The 14,730-nt window shown below is 44.6% G+C and overlaps 1 protein-coding gene across 7 annotated transcripts in view; it reads right to left on the minus strand.

The window, feature by feature from the left end:
- Positions 1-14,730, minus strand: part of Dennd2b (DENN domain containing 2B) — a 157,426-nt gene that overhangs the window by 67,357 nt on the left and 75,339 nt on the right. Inside the window, exon 3 of one of the 7 annotated variants that reach the window (XM_048360574.1) lies at positions 8,238-8,335. The exons of the other annotated variants lie outside the window; for them this stretch is intronic. The gene's annotated coding sequence lies outside the window, so the exon portion shown is untranslated. The remainder of the gene's footprint in view (positions 1-8,237; positions 8,336-14,730) is intronic. 7 annotated transcript variants of the gene reach the window in all.

Here is a 14,730-nt window from a genome sequence, read left to right on the forward strand (position 1 = left end):
CCTGGGAGACAGAAGTTGATGGAAAGCTCTCCCAGAAGACACTGGATATTCTCAGATCTCCATTTCAGGGTGGGAAGGGCTCTTACAGGAGAAAGCGGGTAGGAGTTGGGAGTAAGTCTGCACATTGGGTGGGGCCATTGTTATCTACAGATGTGTGTCTCCTTCCCTCTTCTCTGTTCAGAACGTGGTATTGGACTGAATTCCTGAAGCTGGTTAACTGAAGTCTAAGAAAGGGCTTCTCTTTAGCAAAAAGGATTAGGAGGAGGGGCAGAAGACAAAGGGAGAAGAGGGAGAGCAAGGGACAGTTTCACAGTACAGCATTACACAGTACCACATGCTACCCACTCAGTTACATGCTGGAATTCAACTATGCAAAAGGCAGACTAGGGTTAGTCCATTTCCTTCTCCTTTTGTGAACTGGCACTGGTGGCACCTAACAATCCCATCCATTACTGGGGCTCCTTAATTCTTAGAGTTGACTAAAACCTTTAAATTGAGAGAAGATCCCAAAGGACACACACCCCCCCCCACCAAATATTCATATGCCTGGGAATCAGGATCAAGCTATGGTTTTCTTCCCAGCTGGGGCAGCACCAAGACCAGAACAGAGCATGCGTCACGGCTAAGTGAGTGAGAGGCCCTGAATTCAAACCCCAAGCCAGAAAAAAGGGGGGGAGGAGAAATACATCAGAGGTGATCCTTTTCAAAGTAGTCCTTTGAGGCATGTACATTTATTCTAATATATTCCACAATTCCTGTTTGGGAACTGCCCTCAGAGATTGGAGGGCATTATCTGGGTTTTCTCTGAAAGAAATTCTGCATCTTTACTAGGGGCTAATTCGTTCAGAACCAAATGACAAAAAGAGGCACAAACTTAAGAACAGGACAGGGCAAAATAGCTTACACACTGTACTGTCCCCAGTCTCCACAGCTTAGAGAACAGCAGTGATTATTCATTCAGGTCAACGCACCATTTAAGTACTGACTAAAAACCCCAAACACCTCCACAGAAAACTTCCATGCACAAAAGTTTATACAGGGTGCATAAATTCCTCAAGCTTTGCCCCAGATTCATTTTAAGAGCCCTGTCTTCCATTTTACCTTCCCCACAAAAGTCTAGGAAGCTGTGAATGAAGTCTGCTGGGCACAAGAGGCTCACTGGCTATGGGCACCCTGCCTCCCTGAGTCCACAGGCACTGTTCCAAACTTGGGTGTCAGCTACATATAAACTATTACATGGCATGCACTTCTGAAAAAACTTGAAATAAGTTAAACCCCAAAATATTAGACTCACAAATGCCAAGAATCCATAAAATGTGTTATTTTCTAAGGTGGTCTGGAAACAATTCCACAGAGGAGTCAAATCTACTTGCAGGTGAACCTCAGAACTTTAGGTATGAAGCAGGCTCCGGTCCCACTTTGCGTTTTCTCAAAGCCCACGGTCTCCCTGGAGGAAGCAAGGGGAATATGCATCCTGCCCATCTTCTGAGCTAGCCGGCAGTATGCTTACAAAGCAGCCACCAGCATACTAAAAACCACCCAAGTCATAGTTGACTCATATCACTAGTCTTTGAAATGAGGGATGACATGAATCTAAGCCCTTGTATATATTTTCCTATTTGGAGCCTACAATTAGGCATTTTTGAGGGATACAGCTGAGTGGTAGTTCTGTTACTGAACAGAACCCATAATTATTCACACAGGCATCATGGTCAATCCAGATAACTGTCAGGCCTGGGTACATTGTAAGCTCAGACCTTATGAAGACCACTTGGTTCTAAGCAAGTCAAGAGAAACTGTTAGCCAAGTACCTCCAAAAAGCAACACTTGGCTGCTCACTCCCCAAGCCCAAGTGTAGACACATTGGTGTGACAACAGTGGAGGACTTTGTTGGTCATTAGCAATGGAAGGCCACTTCTCAAGCTCCCAATAAGTTTATTACCTGAGAAAAATTAGGTCACAACCATAGACTCTTGCAGTCTTCCATGTGCCATTGGGCTATGAAAGTTGGCATGGGTCTTCTTGGGCCTTTCAAGCCACCAGTTACAATAGACTCTCTGCTCCCAAGGGCCCAAGGAAGCAAACCCACCCCCTAAGCACATGCCCACTACTATACTTCCCTATTACCTCCCCAAGCGGGAGGGAAATGCTGGTTTAGCACAATAGATCTGCCCCCAAATAATGTCCCATATGTACATTTAGCTCCAACAAAAATGTTTCTTGATGCTCAGGCAATCCTAGTTATTACTTATGAGGCTAAGACGTGGAAGGTGGTGGTTCAAGGCTAGTCCAGGAAGAAATCTATGAGCCTGCCTCTCCAATTAACCAGCAGTATGTGAGACTGGAGGTATAGCCCAAGTGGTAGAGTGCCAATGGGCAAGAAAGCTGAGCACGTGTACAAGGCCCTGAGTTCAAGATCTAGTATTTTTCAGTGGCAGCTCAAATATCAACTCAAAATATAATCAAGATAATGGCACTAGCCAGCCACTAGGCTGTGAGATACAGCATCGCCATACCTCAGAGCAGCATATTTATGAGGTATGCGCCCAACACGTGAACTCACTTTATAAGCTTCCCTTTGCCAAATGACTTCAGAGTGCTGTTTACTTGACAAGCACTTTCACGTGTTATCTTACTTGAGTTTACCAACAGGCATGGGAGGTTACTGCACTAAGTCTTCATTTCATGAAGAAGGCTGGAGCCCAAAAAGGATGCTTTGCTCCAAAGTTACTCAATGCAGAACCAGGTCTGAAACTGCTCAGTAAATCTGTGATCTTGATTTCTTCATTTGTCAAAGATTAATAGCAGCTACTTCACAGGTTATTGTAAGGACACATTAGTATATGTAAAGTTGTTGGGCTGGGGTCTATATTGGACTATAAGGACTATATTGTTATTGTTTCTCAGACTCTTGTTACCACCACCACCCAGAATCAATTCTGAAGCTAGTGTTCTTGCTCCTCCATTCTGCTGTAGGAAGTAGTTTTCTCCAACCTTGAGTCTGGGCCCAACCCCTAAAACCTGTCTATAAAACCCAGAATTCACTGGGCTCTCCACAAACTTCCCCATACTTGTGGCATGGCAAAATACACACCCATGACATTTTCTGTAAGTCTGCCTTTGGCTTTCTGGCCTCTGGTGTCACTTATATGGTGTTAATCACTGTTCTGTGGTTTGCCCTTCCTGCAGTACATACAGGACTCTTGCTTATATCCAAATTCTCCCTTTAACAACCATTTCATGGGCACTTACTCTAGGGGAAAATAATCTTAGTACTCTAAAGAAGTGCAGGTATAGTAGGATACCGCAGGGGCCATGTGAGATCAAAGGGACCAAAAGTAAGTGTTTGACGGCAGCATGGAAGTGATGCAGAAGGGAGTTTCACAGTAGCTGGAGTTCTCTCTGCAAACGAGGACAGAACAGAATTCTTCCAGTTAAGACACAGAGGGATGCCACACACCATACTGAGTATGGCAGTTGCACACTGCCATCCTGCAGACTCTGTGTGTGATATAATAATACACACACACACACACACACACACACACACACACACACACACACACACACATACATAAATTGGTCATTTTTGTTTCCTGGCACAGAGCTTCAAGAACCCTTGGAATTTCCTCAATGATAATGATAGTACTGAGAGGGCAGTTCTCTCCTGCCAGTAGTGACAAGGACCTTTCAATCACTCATGGCTATGCTAATAAGGGGACTCTTGGTGGATGGGGGCCTTGGCCAGAAATTCTAAGGCATGATTAGAGGGCTGGAATTTCAGCTTCATCTCCCGGCCTCTGGTAGAAGGGCAAGGGCTTGGGATTGAGCTGATCACCGCTGCCCAAGATTTAAACAATCATACCAATATAATAACAAGCCTCCACGATACCTCTGAATTTGGGAGTGCAGTGAGTTTCCCAAGGGATAGAACATTTGGAGAAGGTATGGAAGCTCCACTCCCCACACACCCGCATGCATGCGTGTAGACATGCACGCACACATGTGTGTGTGTATTTGCATGCATAATACACCTTGCCTTATGTATTTTTTTCATTTGGCAGTTGCTGAGTTACATCCTTAGTAAGAACTGGTATGAGTAAATAGACTTTTTCTGAGTTCTGTGAGCCATCACAATAAATTGGGAAGGGGGGGGGGCAAGAGAACCCCCATCCCAAAGTTTATACTCAATGAGAAGTAGGAATGGCTTAGACTAGTGAACTGAGGTAGTCCCATGGTAGCAGTCTTGTAGGATTAAGACTTTGAACTGTAGGATTTATTCTAACTCCAATTACTTAGTATCAATATTGCCTTTAATTACAGAACATTCAATTATTTCCCAGAATTGCAGAACTGGATACTGTGGGGAGAAAAAAATCCCACACATCTGGTGTCACCAGAGTTGTGATAAGAAAGACAACACAGGAGCATGTGAGAGGGCATGCATGTGAGAGAGAGAGACAGAGACAGAGACAGAGACAGAGACAGAGTGTGTATGTGTGTTAGGGTAGGGAAAGATGTAGGATAATGGGCAAAATCAGATTAGAATGACAGAGACTGGACCTTGGATACCAAGACAGGGGGATAACTTTGCTTCTTGAGCTTTCCAGAAAACAGTGACATAGGAGAATCAAGAATTTCTCCCTCTACTTGTCCTTTATGAACTCATATTGCCTGGGGGAGAGACAAATATCACCTACACAGTAATAATTCAACTGCCCGCGTCTGCTGACAGCAGAACAAATTTAAAGGCAAAATCCTTTAACAACTGTTTTCTGTCTCTTCTGTCTCTCCTCCTTCTAAAGAAGAGCTGTTTATCTCTACTCTCGTTTCTGCCCTGCTCGGAGCCCTGCATTTCAGTGCCAATGCTTTTACACAAATCCAGCTTCACGTCCTGAGTGAAATATAATTTCATAGGAATGTAATTCTGGAATGATCTCATTGAAAAAGCACATCCAGCAAAGGCCATGAGCAAGCTTCAGGCCAGCCCATTCACACCCAGAGCCAAGAAGATTGCAGACCCCTTTTCCTTAAATGGAGAATGTGCCTGGAATCCACAGCAAAGCAGGGTAGCTGCCCACAGCTATTACCCTACACACAGCCTGCCTGTCTGCCTATGCACAGAGGCCTAGGCACATAGAAGACCACGTCCAACCACCCTGGTTCCATAGAAGGACAGACTCAAGAGAGCATCAAGCAAACAGGCCTGGTCACACAGAAGCTCCTGTCTGTCCTTCAGGAGGGCTTTGGCTCTAGGCCATCTGATACCAGCTGAAAAGTATAACACTGTCCTGTGAGAACCCCTCAGAGCAGGGTGTACAGAGCCAGGCTGCTCAACTATTCCCACAAGTTATCTGCCTTCATTAACTCTCTGAAAGTCAGTTAACATCGGACCTCACTGTTCATCTCTGGAACGCATGGCAAGGCTGGGTCTGGCCTAGCTGAGACAGAGTGGAACTGATGAAGAAATATTATACTCTGATGAACTCTCACAAAACCCTAGCTGAAATCTCACTACACCAGAAAAAAACTGTCCTCATTCCAAATCTGTTTCCCACCCCCAATGAATCCTTATAAATGGACCAGAAAAGGAAAAGAAATTAACAACTTAAAGGATCTATGGGAACTCTTGGTACTATCTTTGTAACTCTTCAGTAATTCTGGAACTGTTTTAAAATAAAGTTTATTAAAGATAAGTGGTTTGGTCTGGCTTTCTCTGTAAGGAATAAGACAAAAAAGAACAGTCTTGGAGGAATTCCAAGTAGTTAGGGAGATTGGGGTATAAAACTATCTCTACTAGTTATAAAGATTTGGATGTGTCACTAATCTTGCCAAGCTTCATTTCCTCACCTGTCAAGTGAAGACAACCATATAACCAACGGAGTGTTTGTGTGTGCATTAAATAATACTGTTCTGCATGAGTGGCCCATACCTATAATCCCTAGCTCTTCAAGAAGGAAATTAGAAGGATTATAGTTTGAGGAAACCCCAGGAAAAAAATTCACAAGACCTGACTTCAACCAAGGGCTAGCTAGATGCAGTGGTACACACCTGTTATCCTAACTATGTAGAGACTTAAATCAGGATGACTACAGTTCCAGGCTAGCTTAGGGGGAAACAAAGTTCAGGAAAAGTTAAGTGTGATGGAGTGTATCTTGTCATTCCAGCTACAGCAGGAAGCATAAATACGAGGATCACAGTATAGATCAGCCTGAATAAAAAGCAAAACCTGGGGGAGGGGGGAATGTGGGAGGAGGTAACAAACAGTAAAAGAAATGTATCCAATGCCTAACGTATGAAACTGTAACCTCTCTGTACATCAGTTTGAAAATTAAAAAAAAAAAAAGCAAAACCCTACCTCAAAAATAACCAAAGCAGGCCAGCATGCCAGTGGCATATACATGTAATCCTAGCTATTCAGGAGGCTGAGATCTGAGGATCATGATTCCAACCCAACTGAGAGAACAAAGTCCATGAGACTCCCATCTCCAATTAACCACCAAAAAAGCCAGAAGTGGATCTGTGGCTCAAGAGGTGGAACACTAGCCTTGAGCAAGAAAGTCCAGAAACAGCACTCAGACCCTGAGTTCAAACCACAGGACCAACAAAATAAGAAAGAGAAAGAAAAAGAAAGAGAAAAAAAGGAGGTGGGAGGAAGGGAGGGAGTCAGATGGACAAGAAGAGAACCAGAGCAAAAGGGGCTGAAGGCATAGCTCAAATGATACAGCATCTGTGCATAGCAAGCTTGAAGCACTGAGTTCAAACTCCAGTACTGGGGGAGGGGGTGCTTTCTTTCTGGTCAATACTCAGTTCAGTCAGCCTTCACCTTGAGTTCCTGAGGACTGCAGGTGGATGCCTACCTCCACTCCTCAGCCCTACCTGTCTTTTTGGTTGACAGTCTCTTTCAGTTATGGCTCTTTAAGCCCAAAACAATTATCCAAAGGACTGAACAAAGACTGCCTCAGCAAGTTTCAACTAGTGAAATGACACCTTTGTTGACAGAAACACGCTCTCCTTCCTGCCTTCCCTTCCTCAGTTAGGATCCCACATGGCTGCCATTAGCTGAATTACTTTCCTGAGGTCTGCATGGGTCAATGAGAAGGATAGCCAGAGGTTAGCAGAGCTGGTTTCTGGCAATACGAGTGGTCCACAGAGCAGGATGGGGGCGGGGGGGGGGGGCTCGGGAAGTTATGTTCTCCAAGTTCCACCACACATCTTCACTGGAGAGTACTACACTATCCACCACCCCATATCCCTGCCCGCACCCTGCTACGCCCAACTTGCAGGCCAGTGAATGAAAAACCTACCAAGCCAAGCAGCACAATGAGTTCCCCAAAGACAAGAGATAAGTTCCCAGAGCTTGATATAAAGTTGCCTCCAAACCCTGGAGCCTGACACTTGAGCCTCAACCATACTGCATCTGACTCCATGATGGAGTTATCTATTGGGAAGACCACAGAGAACAGACAGTATAGAAACCTCATTCTGGTCTGTTAAGAATGGATGGGGTGGGGCTGGGAATATGGCTTAGTGACAAGAGTGCTTGCCTCCTACACATGCAGCTCTCGGTTCGATTCCCCAGCACCACATATATGGAAAACGGCCAGAAGGGGCGCTGTGGCTCAGGTGGCAGAGTGCTAGCCTTGAGCAGGAAGAAGCCAGGGACAGTGCTCAGGCCCTGAGTCCAAGGCCCAGGACTGGCAAAAAAAAAAAAAAAAAGAATGGATGACGTGGGGGCTGGGAATATGGCCTAGTAGTAAAATGCTCACCGCATACACATGAAGCCCTGGGTTTGATTCCTCAGCACCCCATATATAAAAAAAGCCAGAAGTAGCACTGTGGCTCAAGTGGTAGAATGCTAGCCTTGAGCGAAAAGAAACCAGGGACAGGGCTGGGGATATGGCCTAGTGGCAAGAGTGCCTGCCTCGGATACACGAGACCCTAGGTTCGATTCCCCAGCACCACATATACAGAAAACCGCCAGAAGCGGTGCTGTGGCTCAAGCGGCAGAGTGCTAGCCTTGAGCGAGAAGAAGCCAGGGACAGTGCTCAGGCCCTGAGTCCAAGGCCCAGGACTGGCAAAAAAAAAAAAAAAAAAAGAAACCAGGGACAGTGCTCAGGCCCTGAGTTCAAGCCCCAGGACTGGCAAAAAAAAAAAAAAAACAAGAATGGATGAGGTGGCATCATATGCTCTCCTTGAAAATCCCCCATGATGATGACAGATATTTAAAAATTCACCCAAATGAAGAAGTCCAATCTCATCCGGAAAATTTAGTATCCAAATAAGGGAGCAGTCAGTGCTGAAAGCAGTTAGTCTGTTCCAATAGCAAAAGGCCCTGTGAGAGAAGTGGTTCCCAGGCTTGGGATTCCATTGACAGGTTGTAACCCCTCCAAGCACTAATGGGCACATTCTAGTGGCTAATTTCTCTGACCTTCCAGATGGCTGGATCGAGGACACACCCCAGCTGAGGCCCAAGGACATTAGTTCCTGGCAGGGAGTATGCAAAAAGCTCACAGTCAGGACCCAGCCAGATAACAGCCCCAGCAGCTTCAAGGACAAGTTTAGGAAGCAGAGCCCAAGAAGAAGATGTCCTTGGAGCTATTTATTTAACCAAATAAGACACAAATATAGCCAAATATGAAGAGGCTAACTATGCTGTCTTCTCTGCGGTTTTTCTCCAACTCATCAGCTCACAGTCTACTGCAATGCCCTCTAACTAGAGAGAGCACTATATTGAGGTGCCAGTCAAGAGGGGACACTAAATAAACATTGGTTTACTATTGTATCTCTATTTCTTGCTTTTCCATCTCCAAACCTTTCAGCTCATAAACGATAGAGCAAGCATCCTGGACTGTCAACATCATCACGTCACTCCAGAACAAATCTGTTTAGAAATACAATGCATCCTGATTGATGCCACCCCTTTCCATCATTCATTTCCTTTGTTTTCTATTTGCCCTCTCCACACCAATCACCAAGCATACCATCTCACCTCCATTTCCTGTCCCCCAATACACACTTGGAACACACATACACATGTACACACACGCACACGCACATATTCCACACAAATGCATTTGTCTGTCCAGACACGGCACCCTCCTGCACCATGCTCTGGTGTCCAAGCCACTCCCAGCCTGAAAAGCGTTCCTTCTTCCTCTCAGCTTATCCAAATCCCACTCCCACTCTGAGGCCCTGTCCAAGGTCCCCCTTAAGATGAGGCTCGGGGTATATTGGAAACCATGTATACTGGTATTAGAACTAGGAAATTGGAAGGGAATACCAAAATCAAGAGACACAGGGTAAAAAAAGACAAACAACTATAAAAGCAATACTTGCAAAACTGGTGTAAATGAACTGAACAACTCATGGGGGAAGGGGGAGGGAGGAATGAGGGACGAGGTAACAAACAGTACAAGAAATGTATCCAATGCCTAACATATGAAACTGTAACTTCTCTGTACATCAGTTTGATAATAAAAATTAAAAAAAAAAAAGATGAGGCTCGGAAACCGTTTGATCTACAAACAATGACTGAGCACCTCCCTACAGTGCCACTGAGGACATATTAAGAAAAACACCGTCCAACAGGATCCTGACCAGGGGGAAGTACTTCAGTATGCACCTGCCAGTTCATCACCTGAACCATGCAGGTGGGAAAGTCAACAATCAGAAACCACAGGCAGCTTTGTGCGATATTTGTGGACACTAAGGTAGAGAGAGGACAGGACATAAAATCCACGTAGATAACATCTACTTGACTTTTCTTCAGTCTTTCCATGAAGCTACCTGGTGACAAGAACCACTATCCTCCTTGCTGACATGGCATGCACTCTGTCATGACTGGGAGTTTAGCAGCTTTGGAAGTAGACTGCAGCCAACCTCATTCAATATCGCCAGTCAAGAATCAGGCACAGGACCTTATTCCCCTATCCTAAACCGGGGAATGGAGGGAGAATGACTATCCTTCCTGGCCTTTGGGCCATTGTGACTACACAGACGTTAGGGGTCATATTACATACCTTCTGAAAGGTACGGTGCAATGGTCAGATCCTAATAGTAACTCCACCCTTCTCTCTCCTATAGAAAGCTGCTTATAAAAGCATGAATCAGACTGCTAACTTTATGGTGATAATGTTGCTCTTTCTAAATGACAGAAATAGGTAATCTATTCACATGCACCTTGGTCCTTCAACTTCTGTAGTAACAACTGTCACGTGAAACTTACTTCACATCTAGGTCTAAGCCACCAGTGAGTTAGAGCCCCTGGAAAGAATCAGCTGCCGTAAGCTATCACAGTGCCATATAAGCCCTGGCTGCACACCTCAGATGGCCCAAACAGCAGCCAAATAAAAATGAGCTTCTAAAGCAGACCTCTTAACCTAAATCCAAAGAACAATCCTATTCCATTTTCCTCTACCCATGGAAGACATATGTGCTACATCAGTATGTGTGGGGAAAAGACTCAAATGCTCTCATGTCTCACCCCAGATTGGAGTAGAATCTATTATGGACCTGGAATACTTCACAGGCCTATATTACACATGGTTCAAGAAAGCAGTGAGGTAGCAAAAAATTCCAATCAGGAGCTACATCAAATACCCTCACCCTTGGATCATTACCCTGAGTGTCAGAGACTGAACCAAGTAAGTGCCCAAAGCTACATTTTTAATGGAGTGCTCTAAAATTTATACCAATTATAGAAAGTATACCAATTCTATACCAATTTATAACAATTCTAGCCTTTGGACATGTAATCACATTACCCATTTGAAGAGGAAAAGGAAAGAAATCTAACCCATCCTTATTTAGATTTCCAGTTAGGATAAGATCACAGTCTTCCTCACAATCTGTTTAAACCTCAAGTCACTAAATTCAGCAAGCATCAGCCTCCTGCTACTAAGGCTACCCTCCCAGAGGCTAGATCAGCCTCAGCCACACAAAGGAAGCTCACACCTTTCAGGAACTTTCCCAAAACACCAGTCATATGATTGGAGTACAGACCTAAATGGCTTTCACAGGTCAGGTCAGCTAGCAAGGTCACAGCTGCTGCTTTATGTGAACACATGTGAACACTAACAGGGAGGAAGGAATACAGACTTAAAGAAAGGGCAAGACGGAGGGTAGAAGTTGGCATCAGCCCTCAGATCGTCAGCATTTAGCTTGGAAGAAGTGTCTGCCTGAGCACAGACTTGCACCTAACTGTAACATGTACCCTGTCTTTGAAAGCGCTGGCATTCAGCATTTGGAGAGCCCTCGCACACAGCCAGTCTACTGGTGGGCCCTTCCACAGGGCCAGGGAGAGGATCCAGGGCACGCTAGGCATCCTCAGAGCCTCCACTACACACTGTCAGTGCCTGTCCCCTTCAGCCTCTCCACTGCCCCTAACAACGCAAATGTTCAGTCTCCACATGTGTCTATGTGTCTGTGTTTTATTTACATTACCCATATCTGTTGTTAGCAACAGAAACAAAGTACTTTAAAGCAGAAAAGGCAAGTCTGCCAACTGGCTTGCTGCTTCCCATCCTGCTTCCAGCTCAGACACTGGTGAGGGATCCTTCCAGACCTAATCAACCATGTGTGCTGACAGCTACCATGTCCCTGGGAGCCAGGAGGCATAGTGCCCCACCATCCTACATTGGATTCTGCTACATGATCCCACGCCTCCCTTGTCTTCCTTCCTTTGCGTGCCTGAATGCTGACTACTCTTAGAGGGTACAGCTTCAAGAATCAGAATTTAGGAAACCCATTCTCCTTCCTAGACTGAAAAAATCAACAGGCACTGTCTCCCCAGACTGGATAGCCAGCCAGGACTTTCCCATCTTTTCCAACTTGAATTTTTCTGCTATTGATCATTACCCAAGTTCCTCAATAAACTAAGAGGAAGCTGAGCACCAATGGTTCATGCCTATAATCCTAACTACTCAGGAGGCTGAGATCTGAGGATGGCAGATCAAAGCCAGTCCAGGCAGGAAAAGTCTGTGAGACTTTTATGGCCAATTAACCACAAGAAAGCCAGAAATGGAGCTGTGAGCTCAAGTGATAGAGTGAAAGACTTGAGCAAAAAAGCTTAGGGCCAGCACCCAGGCCCTGACTTCAAGTCCCAGGACTGGCACAAATAAGTAATTAAATAAAGAATTGCTGATACTCTGTCTTCAACAGAGAAAAAAAAAAAACAACCCTGAGGTTGACTCTTGCACTCAAGAAGCTCACAGTCTAAGGTAGAAAAAGGAGACATAATGGCAATCAGGTGAAGGGTGTAGATTAAAAGCATAGTAAAGCACAAGGGTAGAGGCAGAGGGAAGGGAGTATAGCTCAGGGCAGGATTTCTATAGGAAAGAAAATATGAACCAGACATTAAAGGATAAAGAATAATGAAATAAATTGAGACAGGTCTGCTTGAGATGAAGAGCTAGAGCGTAACTCAAGCTCCCAAGTTAGGGAGAAGGACAACTATCATGCCTATAGTATTTTCCCCATATTTAACTGAGCCTCAGTGTCAGGAAAGAAGCTGGCCTCACTAAGTGAAAATAAAGCCCTCGTCTCAGGTCAGCATGCTCACCAGCCCCTCTGTGCCTACCTCTTCTCTGCCAAGAATGTGCTCAGTGTTCCCTTTTTCTGTACCATGAAATCTTCCCCACTGCAGAGTACAGGGCCAGCTTAACTCCCTACACCCGGATGGAACTCTTGGCACCCAACACTTGTGCTCCCACCACAGGGTAAGCGTCAGACTCCCCCACATTCAAAGTGCTGGCCCAGATCAAACTCTCTGAATCTGGCTCTTCATTCATTAGAGCAGGAGAATGGGAGCAGGATTTGTTCCTGATAAGGGAGGGCAAGGCTTTCCTCTTCCAGTAACACTTGCAATCATGTGTATATTCAATTAATACATATCAAACACTAACGAAGTGTTCACCAATATGCTTATTAGCACTTGCTGGTCAAGTACCCAAAAGCATCAGACATGGGTCCAGCTTCAGGAGCTTTTACACTCAGGATAAACAAGATGCCTAAAGGTAACAAATTATCAAGGAGAGTATTTTAAATTCCATTAAAGATAAAGCAAGTGTTCTTAGGGGTATGTCACTAGAAAAATTAAATGCCATGAACTTAAGTAGAGGGGTATTATTTTCAATTAAGGATCCAGAAGGCTTCATAGAGAAGTAGCCCTTGCACCGAGCCTGGAAGATCAAACAGTGAAAGAATAAAGGGGCATTCCTGAGCTAGATGTGGTAGCCCTCACTTTTTTGTTGTTGTTGTTTTTGTTTTTTGCCAGTCCTGGGGTTTGAACTCAAGCCTTGAGCACTGTCCCTGGCTTCTTTTTGCTCAAGGCCAGCACTCTACCACTTGAGCCACGGTGCCACTTCCAGCTTTTTCTATATATGTGGTGCTGAGGAATCGAACCCAGGGCTTCATGTTTACGAAGTGAGCACTTTACCACTAGGCCATATCCCCAGCCCCCTAGCCCTCACTTTTAATCCCAGTACTCAGCAGGCTGAGATCTGGAGGATGAAGATTGGAAGCCAGCCTGGGCAGAAAAATCCACAAGACTCCATCCCTAATTAACCACCAAAATGCCAGAGTGAAGGTATGTCTTATGTGGCAGAGTGCCAACTATAAGTAAAAAAGCCGAGCCACAGATCAAGACCCTAAGTTCAAGCCCCAATACCAGCATACACAGAAAAAAAAAAAAAAAGACTCATCTATTCAATAGAAAAAAAACAAACAAGCCAACTAAAAAGGAGGAAAAGAAATGTAATAGACAACTCAAAGAAAACCACATGATGCTCAAACTCTTTGGGAAATGAGAAAATCCAAAGTAAAATGATGAGGTACTAGTTCATGTGCCAACTGGAAAATACTGAGACGTGTACTGCTTCTTAAGTCTTAGGAAAAGGCTGCATTGAAAGAATAGAACCATGTGAATAAAATTTTTAAATACATACTATTTACTACTTATGGGACTGTATGTGAAAGGATAATATATGAATGTGAATAAAATATTAAAACGGAAAACAATAAAATGTTAAAACACATGATACTATTCATTACTTAGGGGAATATATGTGAAAGGTTAATATTTGCACAGTGTGAGATTTCAAGAGGAAGAGGAAAGTGCTGAGAAAACTTTTAGTAATACGAGTTACAGTCAAACCATTTTTGCACAACAGGATAGAGGAAAGAAAGAAAATAAAGGTAAGTTCATTTGCCAATAACAGGTAGGTTCACCTGGAAAAATGGAAAAGGTGAGCAGAAAAAAATGCTGCAAACAGAAGCGTAACAGAGCTCTATAAAAATGAGGGCTGGGGGGCTGGGGATATGGCCTAGTGGCAAGAGTGCCTGCCTCATATACATGAGGCCCTGGGTTTGATTCCCCAGCACCACATATACAGAAAATGGCCAGAAGTGGCGCTGTGGCTCAAGTGGCAGAGTGCTAGCCTTGAGCAAAAAAAAGAAGCCAGGGACAGTGCTCAGGCCCTGAGTCCAAGCCCCAGGACTGGCCAAAAAAAAAAAAAAAAAAAAAAAAAACCACCAAAAAATGAGGGCTGGGAGTATGGCCTAGTGGTAGAGTGTTTGCCTTGCATACATGAAGCCCTACGTTTGATTCCTCAGCACCACATATATAGAAAATGCCAGAAAGGGCGCTGTGGCTCAAGGGGTAGAGCTTTGAGCAAAAAGAAGGCAGGGACAGTGCTCAGGCTCTGAGTTCAAGCCCCAAGACTGACCAAG

The sequence above is a fragment of the Perognathus longimembris genome, chromosome 13, assembly GCF_023159225.1.
Source record: "Perognathus longimembris pacificus isolate PPM17 chromosome 13, ASM2315922v1, whole genome shotgun sequence".
NCBI lineage: Eukaryota > Metazoa > Chordata > Mammalia > Rodentia > Heteromyidae > Perognathus > Perognathus longimembris.